The sequence below is a fragment of the Bison bison genome, unplaced genomic scaffold (assembly GCF_000754665.1).
Source record: "Bison bison bison isolate TAMUID 2011002044 unplaced genomic scaffold, Bison_UMD1.0 scf7180017864254, whole genome shotgun sequence".
In the NCBI taxonomy this organism is placed as follows: domain Eukaryota; kingdom Metazoa; phylum Chordata; class Mammalia; order Artiodactyla; family Bovidae; genus Bison; species Bison bison.
In genome coordinates, this window is record NW_011494826.1 from 10,172,780 (window position 1) to 10,191,254 (window position 18,475).

At 41.2% G+C, this 18,475-nt stretch overlaps 1 pseudogene; it reads right to left on the minus strand.

Moving 5' to 3' along the window:
* Nucleotides 1-18,211, minus strand: part of LOC104994268 — a 20,248-nt pseudogene extending 2,037 nt beyond the window's left edge.
* Between the last annotated feature and the right edge of the window lie 264 nt (nt 18,212-18,475).

Here is an 18,475-nt window from a genome sequence, read left to right on the forward strand (position 1 = left end):
ACAGTGGAAACAGTGTCAAACTTTATTTTTGTGGGCTCCAAAATCACTGCAGATGGTGACTGCAGCCATTAAATTAAGACGCTTACTCCTTGGAAGGAAAGTTATGATCAACCTAGATAGCATATTCAAAAGCAGAGACATTACTTTGCCAACAAAGGTTCATCTAGTCAAGGCTATGGTTTTTCCTGTGGTCATGTATGGATGTGAGAGTTGGACTGTGAAGAAGGCTGAGCACCAAAGAATTGATGCTTTTGAACTGTGGTGTTGGAGAAGACTCTTGAGAGTCCCTTGGACTGCAAGGAGATCCAACCAGTCCGTTCTGAAGGAGATCAGCCCTGGGATTTCTTTGGAAGGAATGATGCTAAAGCTGAAACTCCAGTACTTTGGCCACCTCATGCAAAGAGTTGACTCATTGGAAAAGACTCTGATGCTGGGAGGGATTGGGGGCAGGAGGAGAAGGGGACGACAGAGGATGAGATGGCTGGATGGCATTACTGACTCGATGGACGTGAGTCTGGGTGAACTCTGGGAGTTGGTGATGGACAGGGAGGCCTGGCGTGCTGTGGTTCATGGGGTCGCAAAGAGTCGGACACGACTGAGCAACTGAACTGAAATAAACTGAACTGAACTGAACTATAGAGCCCATTGTGTTAGTTGGGTACCTAGGCTAACTTTGTTGGAACAAATTGCTTGCAAACGTGCTCGCAGAATGGAATTTGTTTGTAAGTAGCAAACTTACTGTAAAAGTATCTGTACTGGCTGTTGATTCTGTTTAACAGCAAGGTTTAAAAAGAATTAAGTTTTTAGTAGTAGCTGCTAATTTAGATCTAATTTTAATGACAAAATGAAATGACAATAAGCCCCACCTTCTGCTTCTCTGGCGATTCTCCAGGTGAGTCTTAGGGGATTTGGAGGCCTTAAAACTACATGCAAAATTTTGTGGATATATGTATTTTCTTGAGTAAGTCTGTTAGCCTTCATCGTATTCTCAGATGGGTTTCACACTCAAATAAGATTAAAACAACAGCAGTGTTAGAAGACTAGTGCAAACTCCCATTAATCCAGTGTTTATAAATATATTTTAACAACAATCTATGTAAATTACCACATTTTAAGTTATAGAAAATACAATAAAAAGTCGTATAAACATCATTTTCCTCTGAAGATCCAGATGATACTTTAGAATCTTGCATGTCTCAGTTGCAACTCACCTTTGAATGGCCACGATATTCCTACAGAACTGCAGTCATGGGAGTCAGGTTAGGAAAACTGGATTAGCGATCCCCTAGTTCCCTAGACCCAGAGTATTTAATAACCAGGGGACCTCGGTCATTATCAACAGAAGGAAGAAATTTTCCTGAAGGTTGCTTCCTTAATTCTAATATTAATCCATCCAGATTGGGAGTAGTTTATTTGTTGTTAGTACTTTTAGTTTGTTATATTGCCTGAAATCCTACTAATGAGAAATAACAAATGAATAAAGTATTTCAGGAATGTGATCACGCTTTACTAAAAATTTTGCAAATGAGATTCCATTAAGGAATGGAGATAGACGTTTTTAAAAACAAGATGAGGCAAAGCATGTGTTTTGTTTGTTTTTGATATTTACAGTAAACTGTTGGGAAGAGCTAAAATATGGTAAGTTTTGGGATAAGTTGTTACACAGCAATAGATGACTAATATAGTCAATATCAACTTTCCTCTGTTCCAGAAAAGACACCTTTCTTATTCTTTTATCACATGGACTCTTGTTCCTAGGCCTGCCTTGAGTTAGTGGCATGATTTCTATCACTGAACTTTAAAGGGGGCTAAATAAATAGATTTCTGTGACTAGTCTTGAAAGGTAACTACCATTTTCAACCTTATATCTACATATTCAGGATTTATAACAATAGATAATCAGCTTTTGAAACATAACCCATTTATGAGTGGAGTGCTTCCTGCAAGTATTCTAGCTCTTGATCAGTATGCCATTCTTTTATATGAGACTTAATACTTCTTAATACTTTGCCTGGGCAAATGGAAAAAGTTGTCAACCATTTAGCCTATCTCTCAACCAGGTAACCTATAACATACAGATGGTTTAGGTAATAGCAGAGACCAGTCAATTCGATTTCAGGACACATATCTCAGGGCAGTTAACTGGAATAGATGCAAAATATCCTATGTCAAAACCTGTTTTCTGGCCCAGATATCTCTTGGAACAAATGACAGTGCTAAAAATAATACTACAGCTAACATTTACTTAAGGCTTGTTTATGTGCCAGGCACTAGGCAAGGGATTTGATTTACCTGAGTTCATTTAATCCTTACAGCATCATTAGGATACAATCACTAGTGATACAAAGCATGGATGTGGGAATCAGACTGCTTGTGTTTGCATCCTGGTTTCACCACTTAGAGTCATATAATCTCTGGCGAACTGTTTAACCTCTTTGTGCTTCAATTTTCTTACCTATGAAGTGGGAGTGATAATCATACCTGCTTCACAGGGCCTTAATAAGGAATAATGTATATAGAGCATGTAAAACTTAACATACCTAGTTCCTAGCACAGTAAGTACTCTATCAATGCCAGTGATTACTACTTTTTAAGTAGATGGAGACATAGAATCTCAGGGAGATTAGGTAACTTGGCCAGAGTCGTGCTGCAAACAGAGCAGGAACTCAATTTCAGATCAGTTTGGTTTCAGAGCTCAAGCTCTTAACTATCACTCTACACTATCCCTCTTGGTTTCTTTCTGCATAAAAATGGAATAATCTGCAGAAAAATATCTAGGCTTCTTGGGATATATTAGGAGAGATCTCTGTTTCATACATTAAAGATTTGCCAACAATTTGAGACCTCTGCATTGTCCTGTGAAATCCTGTTTGGGAATGGAAGGGGGAAAAAGTTTTTTTTCTTTTTAATTGAAATGTAGAAAAGGTGCTTCATCTACTTAGTTGACAGGTTCAAATGCTGCATATTCCCCATCCTGAGAACTCTTTTGTCTGTTGGAGTATGTGGCTGTAGGAAGTTCCTATAGGATGTTTTTGGAATATGTTCCCTTACCTTTTTAGGAGGGGATGAAAGCTGTTGGATGGGTATGAACAGGAGTTAGTGATGTGATACACAACTCTGGTGAAGCTAATGCTTTCGTCTTTCCATGGATTACTCAGTAACACAGTGGCTGGAGATTCAGTTTAACCTCTCCTCCAGGGGAGAAGAAATACCAGAAATAGATTACCTGAGGACAGGCAGTTGTCTTCTTGGCCAGGGAAGAGATAAAGGAGATCTCTGGCTCTAGAGACCATCTACCATTTCACCAACCTGTGAGCCAAACCTACTTTCAAACAAGTTCGTAGTTTTCATATCTTTGTTTCTGTCTTTTTAAAAAAATTTTTAATTAAATATTCCTATGGATTTCTCTAATCATGTCTGGCTGAAATGAAAGGGAATAGGAGGTCCCAGCTGGGACAGTAATTTAAGAACTAAGCATAGGATTCCCCTCTAGTCCAGTAGTTGAGACTCACCACTCTGCCCTTCCACTGCGAGCAGGTTCAGGTTTGATCCCTGGTTGGGGAACTAAGATCCTGCATGCTGCTCTACCAAAAAAAAAAAAAAATTTCTTGAACTGAATAAAAATAAAAATACAACATATCAACTTTAAAAAAAGTATATATATAAAAAGAACTAAGTGCATCAGTCCTGGAGTTTGGAGGTTGTGGCTGGGCTGGGGAAACTTGAAGATGAGGGTGGAATTTGGAAAACCTGGTTTTAGCTTCTAATTTTGCCATCTATTTACTGTGATCTCTAGTAGTGTACTATTGCTGAGCTCATTTTCTTGTGTGTTAATAGTGGAAAATAAAATTTGTCCTACCTGTTTCATAGCGACACTGTAAGAATCCAGTGAGATTTTGAATGTAAAACATCCACTTAACCTACTTTGCTAGTGAGAACTATTAAAGACCACGCCATCTAAATCAAATTGCAAACCAAGGGTACAGGCGAATGCTGGTCATCTGATATCCTTCTTAGGACTGCTACACTCCATTTTTGGTTTATTAAACATGTTTTGAGTCACTTAGACCTCTTGATCACCACCACATATGTTTCGCTGTTACAATTACTTTATTTCTCTCCTAGGCTCTGTGTGCCCTTAGTAGCTGACATTGTGCTCAGAGCAGAAACACTGTAAATACATGGAATTAATAGATGAAAATATTTTTGTTATAGAGAGTTCATCAATGACTTTAAATTCCTTTCTAACAAATATTTCTATGTCTTCAAGCTAGTGTGTAAAGTCATTTGTAAGAAATTCTTACCAGGGAGGTCAATATGTCTCATAATGACTAGAGATTGTTAATATGCTAGTAGTTTGTATTTATACTAGACTCATTTCAAAGAATGTTACAACATTTATGAATTAAACTGGGACAAAGAAGCAATGGCAGACAAAGGGACTCTTTTGTGGCCTCTGACAACTGGTGGCTTTAAACAAAGAAAGCTGTTGTGTAAGAACTCCCTCCTGGGGTTATTGTGAGGATTGATTAGATTAAAATCTACAAAGTGCTTTGACTTTTTCCCAGAATTCTTTTGCAAATAAAGATGGCGTTTATTTTTTTTTAAGTATCTTTATATTGGTCCTTGCTGAATCAAATGAAACAAGTTCACCTACTATTTCACTCTCTGTATTCCCTGAAGCAAAAAAACCAGACTAAGCCAACCTAAATTACTTTTAATGGTTTTAAGCTGGCCACAAGTGCACACATGACTGAGCAGAATTTAGTACCCTAATCACAAAGATCTTTGTGTATGATTTACATGACACAGTAATGCCTCATAATCACTATGCTACATGGTCATTAGATATAAATTACTGTAATTATTACAACTGTTTTATACTGACCAACAAAGTTATATATTCCTCTTTGTTAGTTATATTTTAATAACTCACATTCTGCTTACTCACAAAGAATGTTTCAGGCAGCCTTCCTGAAAGTTCTTCCCTATCTTCAAACATTGTAAATGTTGAAGGTTTGCCCTGATACCAAGTACTGTTTCATCCTCATTGTTTACACAGAAACACATAGAGACACCAGATAAAAAATGAGAGTCCTAGATCCAAGTTTCCAATAGTTGAGTTTCCTCGGGAACCCCTTTTCTATTCCCAGTGACCCAACCGGCCCATGCTGTCCCTTCCCTGATCCAGAAGGAGCCACTCTGCACATTCTGGGAGGCAGCAGTTTCTCTGGAGCAGGCCCACATGAGGTCTGTGAACAATGGAACAAGAAGCCTGTTGGGTAGGCCACCCCAAAAATATGCCTCGATGGCATATTATTTATTTTGAATCAAAGTTATGGCCAATTGAAGAAGAGGCAGTCTGAACCTTCTGTCTTCCTGAAAGCCGGAAATAATCTCTTCTTGTGAAACTTACACTCCCTATATCTGCAGATACAAGGACACCTTATCACCAAAGATAGGGAATTGGAACTGAGAAGTCTAGGTAAACAAACCTTCACTACTTCTTTAGCTTACTACTCCAAGCCAAAACTCTGTTTTGATTCTTCGTGAATTGGGCACCCAGAACCTAAGTTTCTTTGTCCTGTCAATTCCTCACAAAAAAGTTTGTCTAAAAAGTATGAAATATGGACTTCCCTGGTTGTTGTTGTTGTTGTTCAGTTGCTAAGTTGTGTCCATCTCTTTGTAACCCCGTGAACTGCAGCATGCCAGGCTTCCCAGTCCTCCAGTATCTCTTGGAGTTTGGTCAAACTCGGATGGTAAAGAATCTGCCTGCAGTGCAGGAGACGTGGGTTCAAGAAGATCCCCTGGAGAAGGAAATGGCAACCCACTCCAGTATTCTTACCTGGAGAATTTCATGGACAGAGGATCCTGGCAGGCTATAGTCCATGGGGTTGCAAAGAGTCAGACATGACTAAGCTACTAACACGCGCGCGCACACACACACACACACACACACACATGTCCACTGAGTCAGTGATGCCATCCAACCATCTCATCCTTTGTCACCCGCTTCTCCTTTTGTTCTCAGTATTTCCAAGCATCACTGTCTTTTCCAATGAGTCTGTTCTTTGCATCAGGTGCCCAAAGTATTGAAGCTTCAGCTTCAGCACCAGTCCTTCCAGTGGTGGTCCAATGATTAAGAATCTGCCTGCCAGTGCAGGGGACATGGTTTTGATCCCTGGTCCAGGAAGATTCCACATGCTGTGGGGCAAATAAGCCTGTGTACCACAGCTACTGACCCCACACTCTCGAGCTCATGAGCCATATATGGCGTGAGCCTGTGTGCTGCAACTCCTGAAGCACGTGCACCTAGAGCCTGTGCTCCCCAACAAGAGAAGCTACTGCAAGGAGAAGGCTGCACAAAGCAAGGAAAAATAGGCCCTGCCGCTGCAATTAGAGGGGCTTCCTAGGTGGCTCAGCAGTAAAGAATCTGCCTGCCAAGCAGGAGACCCAGGTTTGATCCTTGGGTGGGGAAGATCCTCCTACAGAAGAAAGTGGCAGTCCACTCCAGAATTCTTGCCTGGGAATTCCCATAGACAGAGGAACCTGGTGGGTTTCAGTCCACGGGGTTGCAAAGAGGTGGACATGGCTTAGCGACCACAGGTAGAAAAAGCCTGGGTACAGCAACGAAGACCCAGTGTAGCCAAAGAGAAAACAGTATAAAGTCTGCCTACTTTGGCTACTTCTTTGGTCTCATTCTATGGGTCTTCCATGGGCATGAATTTAAATTTGTTTCTTGTTTTCAATTAATTTTAAGTCCAGCCACATGAATTCAAGAGGGACAGAGGGAAATTTCTTCCTCCCCAACCAGCCCAGTGTATTAAATGAGGAATCCATCTGGCAGGTGACCAACTGTCCTGGTTGGCTTGGGACAGAGGGGATTCCCAGGGCCTAGGACTTTCACATTACTAGGATGAGTTTCCCTCGCAGTGAGAATAGATTCCAGAACCCTGAACATTTGGATTCTGGAGCCCTGGCTGAGTGTTTGGCAGGTAGAGTATCTTACCTGAGAAAGGCATCTTGTTCCTTTTGGGCCTGCAGCACACGGGGCTGGGTGTTCTCTGGGAACTCTCCCGACGTGAATCCTGTTACCTTGAAATGGAAGAGGTCAGAGGTGTCCAAGAGGGAGGCGGCCACACGAGGTAGGGCCCCCAATGACCCTGCTAGAGCCGCCAAGGTCCCAGGTCAATTCTATCAGCTTTGCAGGTGTGGTAACTACCCCTGAGTATCAGGCTGAATAAATCAGTGTATGCCCTACTGCCCGGAGAGCCTGAGGAAATTACTGTGTGGCTGATACCTTAATTGTCCTGGAGGACACACCTCTCCTGTGGCCCTGGCCCCTTCACAGGGCCGGTGGTAGGAGAAACCAAGTTACCTTGGAGATAGAGCAAAGGTGACAGGGAGTTTTATTGTGATATATTTTCCAAGCCTTATTGTCTCTCCCGGCCTCTTATTCTTCTGTTTTCCCACTGGGATGTTCTTCCCCATTCTTGGAGGGTGTCCAACTCCTGTTCAGCCTTCAAATTCTATAGGTTCTATCCAGTTTCCCTCCTTCTTTCCCTCCTTAATCCTCTCTCTCTTCCTCTCCTTCCCTCCTTCCTTCTCATCTTCCTTTTCTTCCTTCCTTCTCTCCTTTTATTCAACAAATATTGTTTGAACGCTTATCATATGCCAGTCATTGAACTAGGGACTGGGGCTATAAAGTTAAACAAGACAAAGTCTTGATGATAACCCATCCCCCAGTAGCCCAGTAGTAATACCACACATTCTAAATCTTTATCACCAATTTCTTCTGGAGATTATATGCAGACTGTCATTATCTATGTCTGTATATAACTTTTAAGTGAAAGTGCAAAATAATGTAGCCTTTCTTCTAGGTTGAATTTTAGCTTAGTTGTCCTGAAATCATTCCCCAGGCCTCTACCCAGGGATGTCATCAGACAGCCAACCCCATCCATTGTGTACTGATTCTTATAGTCTGGGGCAGGAAATTCACACACTGTTACTCTAGCTGCCTTTAGTCTTTGCCATTGTGCTTAGTTCTGAGCTGTGAACTCATAGCTCAGAGCCTTGTCTTCATTTTATAAATAGTTTGTATATTTTTATCCCAATGTGCATTACTTTGCACTTGTTCCCACTAAAGCTCATTTGTCAGTTGTCTGACCACACGCTCAGATTTATAGGCTCTTCTGACTAGCCCAAGAACGGACAACCTTGTTCTATAAGGGGCCAGATAGTAAATAATTTTAGCTTTGCAGCACTACCCTAGTGTTGGTGGCAGTTATTGGCTCTGCTGCTGTGTTGTGAAAGCAGCCATGGACGATAGTAAATAAATGAGCATGATTGTTTTCCCATAAAACTTTATTTATAGACACTGAAATGTGAATTTCATGTAATTTTCACCTAGTACAAAATATTCATCTTCTTTTGATTTTTTTTTCAGCCATTTAAAAATGTGAAAACTATTCTTAACTTGTGGGCTGCCCAGAAATAGGTGCTGGCTGGATTTGGCTCTTGGGTTGTAGTTTGCTGACCCTAATCTAGACCCATTGCTAGTTAGAAGTTAGGGATTTTACTGCATTCTCCCTCTGCTTGATCACACACACGTATCAGTGAGCCTCTTCCTAGTGCAGATGCTGGAGGATTCAGTCTCTTAGGTCCATCAGTCCCTGCTTCCCAATGTTCTGTTAAGGCAGCCTACCTGTCCTCATATCGATGGGGTGCAGCTGGGGTCCCAGAACCCACAGAGTGCTCTGCTTGTGGCTGCCCCAGCCTCCCAGGGGTCCTGTTAAAATGCACTGGACTTTTCAGAATAGAAATCTGACTGAGTCTCCACCCTCCCCTCCACCCCTAGCTCAGGCACTCTAACAGGAAGCCACACTGAACTTGCATTGTTTGCGACTTTGATCACAGCCTTTGTAAGCACAGGTGCCTTATTTGGAATGGTTTTCCTCACCATTCCTTTACCTAATTAATCCTAAATAGACTCTGGAGCCACTCTCCCCCAGGGCACTCATAGCACCCCAAGTCCAGATGAGTCCATCTGTTATATGTGCTAATGTCTCACTATGTAACTTTATTTTCATTAGTGACATTATTTGATTAACAGCTGCCTCCAACTGACTTCTTAGGCTCTCTGCTCCATGAGAATGGGGGACTGCCTTTGTTTGCTCACTGTTATGTCTCCCGTACCTGGTCCTCTGCCTGGCACATAGTAGATATTCGAAAAGCATTTGTTGAACAGAGGAACCAGCCCCACAGCAGACCTCAGCCTGTTGCCTGGTGCACTGCTGTCCATATAAGTCTCCCAACTAGAGAATGGTGGAGTCAAAATTTGTCCGAGCCAAGTGCCCATCATCTTTCCATTCTGACATTTTCCTCCCTTCTATGCTTGCTGGTTGGTGATGGTGGTGGGGAAGGTGTGTATGTAACATTCTCACTTTTATAATCTTTTGGGTGATTAGCCGCTTGTTATGACTGGTTACTCATTTTGGTGAATAGTCTTTCCATGTCATAATAGAGTTCCATCAAAACTCACGTAGGTCTTGAAGTATTACCCTTTCATTTAAACCACTCATCATCCATTTACCCAACCCATATTTCTTAGCAGGTTATTTTAGTCTGTTTGGACTATTATAACAAAATACCACAAATCAAATGGCATATAAACAACAGAAATGTTTTTCTCACATTTCTGGAGGCTTTAAAGTCCAACATCAAGAGCATGGTTGTGTTCTGGTGAGGACCCTCTTTCTGGTTCATAGCTGGCCCTTCCTCACTGTGTTCTCACATGATAGCAGAGGCTAGGAAGCTCAGCGGGCTCTCCTTTATGAGAGCACTAATCCTGTTTATCCACTCTCATGACCCAATCACTGTCCAAAGGCCCCACCTTCTAACACCATCACATCAGTGGGCATTAGGATTCCAACGTGTGAATTTGTTGTAAACCAGACACACTGTGCTATGTGCTGAATATGCTTTAGGCCAAACAAGTGTGTTCTTAAAGTTAGTGGAACAGGCATTTGTGGGGGAGGTGTGGAAGTAAGAAAGATGGAGAGGAAGGATGGGAAAGAGGACTTCCTATGAAGTTTCTACCCTAGGGACCCACGAGTCCGGAGGAGGCTACTGGCTATGATAGGGAAGGCAAGGGGAGGTTAATGAGAGTCTTATACACCAGGATAGAAGGGATGAGGTAGAACCAGCAGAACTTCATCCTGGAATGAAATACTTCTTCTGTTGGTAGGGGCTTGTGTTTTCAGTTCCCTTCCCAACAAGCCGGTACTTTCCTAGCTCTCTGATGTTCTCATTTACCCTTTTCCAAGCCAGCATAGATTTTGTGCTCTCTGTATAGGTAGCATCCCTACTTATCTTGATAGCCTACCAGTATTGCTACAGTGACCAATTACTATACTGTGTAGAAGAGGTCACTTCATTTTCCCCTTAGTCATGTGTGTGTGTGCATCATTTGTGCATGTGTACACAAGTCTGAATAGACTTGTGCATGTTAGAGGTGAGGGACCCTGGTTATTGTAGTCCACTCATTAAAATCACGTTCAGACAGAGGGGTTCTGGTGACTGCTGGAAGAGACATTTACGTAAGGCATTTTACCTTAGTGAGTTCACTGTGCATCAGATTCAGAAACTTGATTTTCTTAGGGCATCCTAAGAAAGCATTAATTTCTCATTAACCTAAATTATGGAAACTAAAAAATACAAAACATAATATTGTGGATATGTAAGAAAGTGTATATAGTGTTTTTGAGATCAGATCAGTCGCTCAGTCGTGTCCGACTCTTTGCGACCCCATGAATCGAAGCACACCAGGCCTCCCTGTCCATCACCAACTCCCGGAGTTCACCCAGACTCACGTCCATTGAGTCAGTGATGCCATCCAGCCATCTCACCCTCTATCGTCCCCTTCTCCTCTTGCCCCCAATCCCTCCCAGCATCAGAGTCTTTTCCAATGAGTCAACTCTTCGCATGAGGTGGCCAAAGTACTGGAGTTTCAGCTTTAGCATCATTCCTTCCAAAGAAATGCCAGGGCTGATCTCCTTCAGAATGGACTGGTTGGATCTCCTTGCAGTCCAAGGGACTCTCAAGAGTCTTCTCCAACACCACAGTTCAAAAGCATTAATTCTTCGGCGCTCAGCCTTCTTCACAGTCCAACTCTCACATCCATACATGACCACAGGAAAAACCATAGCCTTGACTAGACGAAACTTTGCTGGCAAAGTAATGTCTCTGCTTTTGAATATACTATCTAGGTTGGTCATAACTTTCCTTCCAAGGAGTAAGCGTCTTTTAATTTCAAGGCTGCAGTCACCATCTGTAGTGATTTTGGAGCCCAGAAAAATAAAGTCTGACACTGTTTCCATACTGAAGTAAGTGGGGATGAAATGACTTGGGTCTTGCATTTGTTTAAAATATTTTAGTTCATTTTTAAAAGTGCAGGAATGTGAAGCAATTATAGGATTTGATAATGCGTTAGCTTGGTTAATGAGTATTCTACAGGACCACCAGGAACAAACGTGTAGTCTGACAAAATCAGTCTCACAGCAAGGGGGTACTCTGTAGAGCTGTGATGTGCTACCCTCCTCAAAGGACCTCTAGCAACTGTATTCTTTTTTGTTTTTTTTCCCCACTGTAGCATTATTTTCATTCTATTTTTTAATGGGATGAAAGATTATTTACATTCTATTGTGCTTTACATTTTTCAAAAGTTTCACAACACATGATATCATAGAATCCCATAATATACTTTTTTTTCTATCTCTTATCCTTATATTGCCCCTCCTCCCTTCTCTGTCCTCCCTGATAACCACTAGTTTGTTCTCTATAGCTGTGAGTTTAGCAGTATTTTTATGGAATGTCTCAATTAATTACAGAATGAACTTTCCTCACGTGTCTATAAGTGAATTAGCACCAGAGACCGTTTTTATAGAATGACAGCTAGCTTCAAAAGCATAGCGTGAGGGCTCTGGGTCTGAGCTCTCCCATATGACTCCCAAACTCAGGAACTGTGGTGGTTGCTCAGGCAGTAACATTGACCTGTCTGCAGCGAGGAGCTCCTCTCTCTCCTCTGCTCTTCTGTCCCAGGATCAGTTCTAGGGACTGTCTCAAGACTTGAGACATCTGATATCTACACACATCCCACTCCCCATCCCCATGTCAAGCACTTAAATCCTGTTCTAGGCTGAAGGAGTGGGCACATCTATCCATATACTAATGCACCAGGCATCTATTTCTCCTGCTTCCAGCTTCTGGTTTAGCTTTAAGACTTTTTATCTTTGGGATACAAAACAAATCCTGCTAACCCAATTGGTGCTTCAACTTCTGTTCCCACCGGCACCCCCTTGCCATCAGACGTCTTAGGGGCTGAAACCTGAGAAGCCAAAGGGCAAGGTTAGGATTCCTGGCCTTGCAACCTGACCTGTCTGCCTCACTCTCAGCCTTGTTTGCCCTTCATCAGCTCCAGGAATGACAGAGGTGGCTAAAGAGGTGCTAATGATACCTCCCTGGTTTACAAGGCATTTTCAAAGGCATGATTTAATTTGATCTTCTTGCAGACCTGTAAGATACAGTTTTTCCTGTTGGAAGAGATAAGAAACTAGGGCACCACAAGGTTACATAATATGTTTACAGTCACAAAGTTAATCAGCAGCAGGGCCATGAAATGAGAACTGAGGTATTCTGTCTCCTGGGGAAGTTTATCTAAGTCCAATTTATTACTAAACCACTATATTTCTATAATTAAAATGTTATTTGTAGCCACCAAGGTGTATTACCACAGAAGATGAATCATGATTAGCAGCAGGCTGAGATTGTTCAGTGGGCTTCCTTCATAGTCAGTTGGTAAAGAATCCACCTGCAATGCGGGGGAGGTTGTTCAATAGCCAAATGCTGTGTTTCATTTCCATCCATGTGTGAATGTACTATTTTTCCTAATTTTTCATCACGAAGAGTCAGTAGATAGTATATAGTTGATAAATCAAGAAAAAGAGGCATAAATATATTACATACAGTTTTCAAGTGGTAATCACAGTAGAACTTACAAACTGTTAGTTAAACCTCTGAGTAATGTTTAATTAGTGGGAGTGGTGGGGCTGGTGGTGGGAGATTTTTGTTTCTCATTTTAGGTACTTTCTGCACAGTCTGAATTTCTAAAACAAGTAATGTGCATTACTTTTAAATAAAAATTTTAAAAATGGAAATAAGAATGGAGATAAAATAAAAAGTATTCCCTCAGTGAGTGATTACTTAGTCATATGTAATACTAGGCAGTCATTAGAAAAACTAAGGTCCATGTATACAAATTTTAAGTAAGGAAAACAAATTGAAGAATGGTGTGGTTAGGATAATACCATTTATTTCAAATACTGTGTGTGTACATGTGCATGTGAGTGTGTGTGCACACCACACTGGGAAGGTACATATTAAAGTGATAGCAAAGTATAGGGATACATAGCAAAGAGGGGAGGAAAGACTTTATAATATTCTACACTTTATATACTGTTGTCCCACTGTTTTTTTTTTTTAATTTTTATTTTATATTGGAGTATAGTTGATTTACCATGTTGTACTGTTTGTTTTTTCAAGGAGCATGCATTGAATATGAACGTATGGAATGTTCTGCAGATTCAAAACTAAAGTGATTCTGAGTGTTTCCTTTCCCTTTTTTGCTATGAAAAGGGCCAAGTGTGATTGTACTGTGTTAGGTATAAGGGTCAGGATATTACACTGACTTGTAGGGAGGAAATTCACTGGTTCTCCACTCGTTAGTATTGTTCCCAAAGGGAAGTTTGTGAATTGAATCGGTCCGCTGTCGTGCCTTAATGTCACCATAGAGCTGACCAAAAATCTGATTCATGTTTCTTTTTATAGTTCCATTTCCTTCTTCTGCTTAGTTTTGAGCAAGAGTGTGTGGAATTTAAATCCCCAAGTCTAGTATCTGATGATTGTGGCAAGGTATCTGTCCCACACTTTAGAGTTCTGGACTTGGGGTCTTGACTAACCCTGATATTAGTTAGAATTCTTTGGCAATTCAATTACTTTTGTATTTTATTTTATTGTGGAAAGAACACTTAACATGAGATTTACCCTCTTAACAAATTTTCACATGCATGTTCAGTCCCTCAGTTGTGTCCTACTCTTTGCAACCCTATGGACTATAGCCTGCCGTGCTCCTGTGTCCATGGGATTTTTTGGGCAAGAATACTGGAGTGGGTTGTCATTTCCTTTTCCAGGCGATCTTCCCAACCCAGGGATCAAACTCCATCTCGGCAGGAGGATTCTTTACTACTGAGCCACCTGGGAATCCCAACAAATTTTTAAGTGTTTGATATATTATTGTTGACTTCAGGTACAATAGTCATACAGCAGATTTCTAGAACTGACTCATATTTTTAATTTTTTTGGTTCCAGTTTTATTGAGATAAAATTGACATATAGCATTGTATAAATGTAAGGTGTATGGCATAATTATTTGACTCGTATACATCATAAAAGGATTACCACAGAACGCTTAGCAAACATCCATTATCTCATATAGTTTAAAGAAATAGAAAGAAATTTTTTTATTATGATGAGAACTCTCAGGATTTACTATCTTAACAACTTTCATATATAACATACAAGTGTTAATTATGTTTCTCATGTGGTACATTTCATCCCTAGTACTTATTTATCTTATAACTGGAAGTTTGTACCTTTTGACAGCCTTCATCCAATCCCCCCTCCTCCCACCCTGCCTCTGGTAATCACATTTCTGATCTCTTTCTCCATGAGTTTGCTTTTGAAGTATAATTGGCCTACAACTCTAGGTTAGTTCCTGTTATTATACACAACATAGTGATTGTATATTGCTATACATTTCAAAATTATCACCACAATAAGTCTAATTACTGTCTGTAGCCATTCAAAAATATTATGTAATTATTGATTATATTCTCCACACTGTACATTTCATGCCATGAGTCATTTATTTTGCATCTAGAACTCTGTACCTCCTAATCTCCCTCACCTATTTCTATCTTCTGCCCACCCCCTTCCCTCTGGCAACCACGCTTTTGTTCTCTGTATCTATAACTCTGTTTCTATTTGGTTATGTTTGTTCATGTGTTTTGTTTCTTAGATTCCACATGTAAATGAAATAATATAGTATTTGTCTTTCTCTTGTGTGACTTACTTCACTTAGCATAATATCTTCTAGGTCCATCCACATTTTTGAAAATGGCAAGATTTCATTCTTTTTTATGGCCGAGTAGTATTCCACTTCATAGGTGGGGCTGAATCTTTGCCTGGTAGTTGTTTGATCCAGTACTGATGCCAACAGGCTGGTGGGTGGGCCTAGTCCTGGTACTAATAAGCTAGAGGGAGGATTCCAAAATGGCACTTGCCAGCACAATGTCCTCGTGGTAGATGATTCCCCAGAGTGGATACTGCCAACGTCTCTGTCCCCAGGGTGAGCTCCAGTTGCCTCCTATCTTTCCAGGAAGCTTTCCAATAGCAGTTGGTGGGACTGACCCAGGCTTCTTTTGAATTACTACTTCTGTCCTGACTTCTGGTGTATATGAGCTTTTGTGTTCTCCCTTTAAAAGTGGACTCTATTTCAAACAACCCTGTGGGTCTCCAGAAAGTAAGCCCCATTGGCCTGCAGCATCAGGCATTCTGGTGACTCCTCTTCCTGGTGTAGAACCCTCAGGCTGGGGAGCTTGATGTGGGATTCAGACCCTGTGTTCCTTGGGGTGAGCCTCTGCAATTGTAATTGTCTTCTCATTTGTGAGTTGCCCACCCTAGGGCTATGAAGCCTGGCTAGACCATGTCTCTGCCCCTCCTACCCTCTCATTGTGGTTCCTTCTTTATATCTTTAGTTGTAAGAGATCATTTCTACTAGTCCCCAGGTCTTTCTCATTAATAGTTTCTCTGTAAGTAGTTATAATTTTGGTGTGCCTGTGGAAGAAGGTGAACTCAGGGTTCTCCTACTCCACTATCTTGACCACACTCCTTCATTTTTCTTTTAAATAAAAGAAATTAAATTTGCAAACACTTTAAGATAACCTGGGAAATATGCAGTAAAAAAAAGAATGAATCCTTCAAATTACAAAGATTTTGCTAGTATGCAAACTGCCAGTTCCTCTAAATTTGGCATATCCAATCTACTTAACTGATTTGTTGTTGTTCAGTCACTAAGTCATGTCTAACTCTTTGTGACCCTGTGGACTGCAGCATGCCAGGCTTCCTTGTCCTTCAGTATCTCCCTGAGTTTTCTCAAACTCATATCCAATGAGTCAGTGATGACATCCAACCATCTCATCCTCTGTTGCCCCCTTCTCCTCCTGCCCTCAATCTTTCCCAGCATTAGGGTCTTTTTCAGTGAGTTGGTTCTTCCCATCAGGTAGCCAGAGTACTGGGGCTTCAGCTTCAGCATCAGTCCTTACAATGAATATTCAGGGTTGAAATCCTTTAAGTAGTAATTTTTCTAACAGAGTTTAGTTGGAGAATGAGTAATATATTTATGCCTTTGACAAAGATAACACGTATGGTATTGCTGTGCTTGAGAACAGAGAATATAAATCCTGGCTAATTTTATCTTTTATTCACATCAAAGAACATGTGAGGTTCTACCTGTCCAGTGAGGATAGACAAATATAATAGCAGGTGTGCTAGGTGGGCACATGTTTTTATCTTACAAATCTTATGGTTGTTCCTCTTCATCTCCATTAGGAAAATACATAGGGAGTAATAAATTTTAATAGTAATCTTTATCTGTGAGCAGTTTAGAATCTCTGAGCATCTCTGAGCAATTTTTATGTCCAGGTACAGTGAACTCCGGGAGTTGGTGATGGACAGGGAGGCCTGGCGTGCTGCGATTCATGGGGTCGCAAAGAGTCGGACACGACTGAGCGACTGAACTGAACTGAACTGACAGAGCCATTTACATAGCTTATATTGTGCTTTCAGTCCACATGCTATCCTATCTGTGCTTCCCATATGTCCAGGCATTTTAGTTCCAGGCTGACTCTGGCAATATCACTGGTTGAAATTGTTCTAGGACTTCTGTGGATTTTTGTTTGACCATGAGTAGTAGTGAAGTGAAGTGAAGTGAAGTTACTCAGTCATGTCCAACTCTTTGCGACCCTGTGGACTGTAGCCTACCAGGCTCCTCTGTCCATGGAATTTTCTAAGCAAGTGTACTGGAGTGGGTTGCCATTCTGGCCTTTGAATCCCCATGTTTTCATGATGCCTCAAAAACCTTTACCAATATGATTTTTGTTGTGACATTCATATACTGTCTGGGAGAAAATGAGCAGCATAACAAGGAATGTCTGGTTTAATGACAATGTTTTCTGTTATTATGAAAGGTTTTTAACTTTCCATACTGGCAGCAAGTCAAGTTTCCAGTAAATTTCCAATATAGATGTAGATTTACAGAAATGTGATACAGTTTTTCTTCCTACAGTTAGGGCTGCCATTTTCCCATTATGGTTCTTCTTTGGGGTGTATTTTAGGATGTGACAGTCTTGTATTTTGTTGTCATATCCTTTTGACAATCCTTAGTCCATAAAGGCATCACTCCCAGCTTCAGTGTGATAAGGTCAACTTTAGAGGAACCTGGTTCCCAAGGATGTAAAGGCCATGGTTCATCTTTTAATGGACATAGTTTGCTCACTAATTGGGCTTTTTTTTTTTTTTTTAATCAGAGATCAACTGCTTAACAATATTTTCTTTGCAAAGATGCTATGCTATCAAGTGTAACTCTTGCTGTGGGGTCTTCTAACAAAGAGCCAGGTGTTCCTTCTCTTCCCCAAGCCCTGAGCAGCACCCGGGCTACCTATGCCTCAGCCCAGTGTGGACTAAAAAATACAGTCACAACCTGAAAGTAGAGAGTTATTTTATTTGGTGGGAATGTTTAGGACTCTGAGTCAGGCAGACAGCATCTCAGTAGCTCTGAGAAAACTGCTCCAAGGAGGCAGGAGGGGACTCAGGTTATATACAAGTTTGCAACAAAGGGAGCAGGCGGTCTAAACATCAAAGATCAGGTTATCAAGTTAAGGAATTCAGCATTCTGTGTATGGGAAGATGCGAGCCTCTGGGCTTGCTGAATTCATTCCTTTCTCATGCACTTCAGCTATCTGGTCTGGTCCTGTTTCCCTGCTCACCTTCCTTCATCCCCCAGCTCCACAGCAATCACTATGGGCGGTGGCCGCATACTCTGAATCAGTTTTTGGAGCCCTCATTCATATTTGGAGGCCAGAAATTGCTGACAGCTGTGACATTTCTTGTTTATTGATATGGAAGGAGATATTTTCATTTCACATCAGCATCTGTGCACCGGTCTGCATTGGCAACCTCCAACCAGGCGTCCTGTGGCGGGAGAGGTGTCTTTCTGAGACACTTTGAGGCATCCCTCCACTCTGTTTTCAGGGCTCCTCTGCCAAGGGCCAGACATCCGTGAGCTATTCAACCAATGATC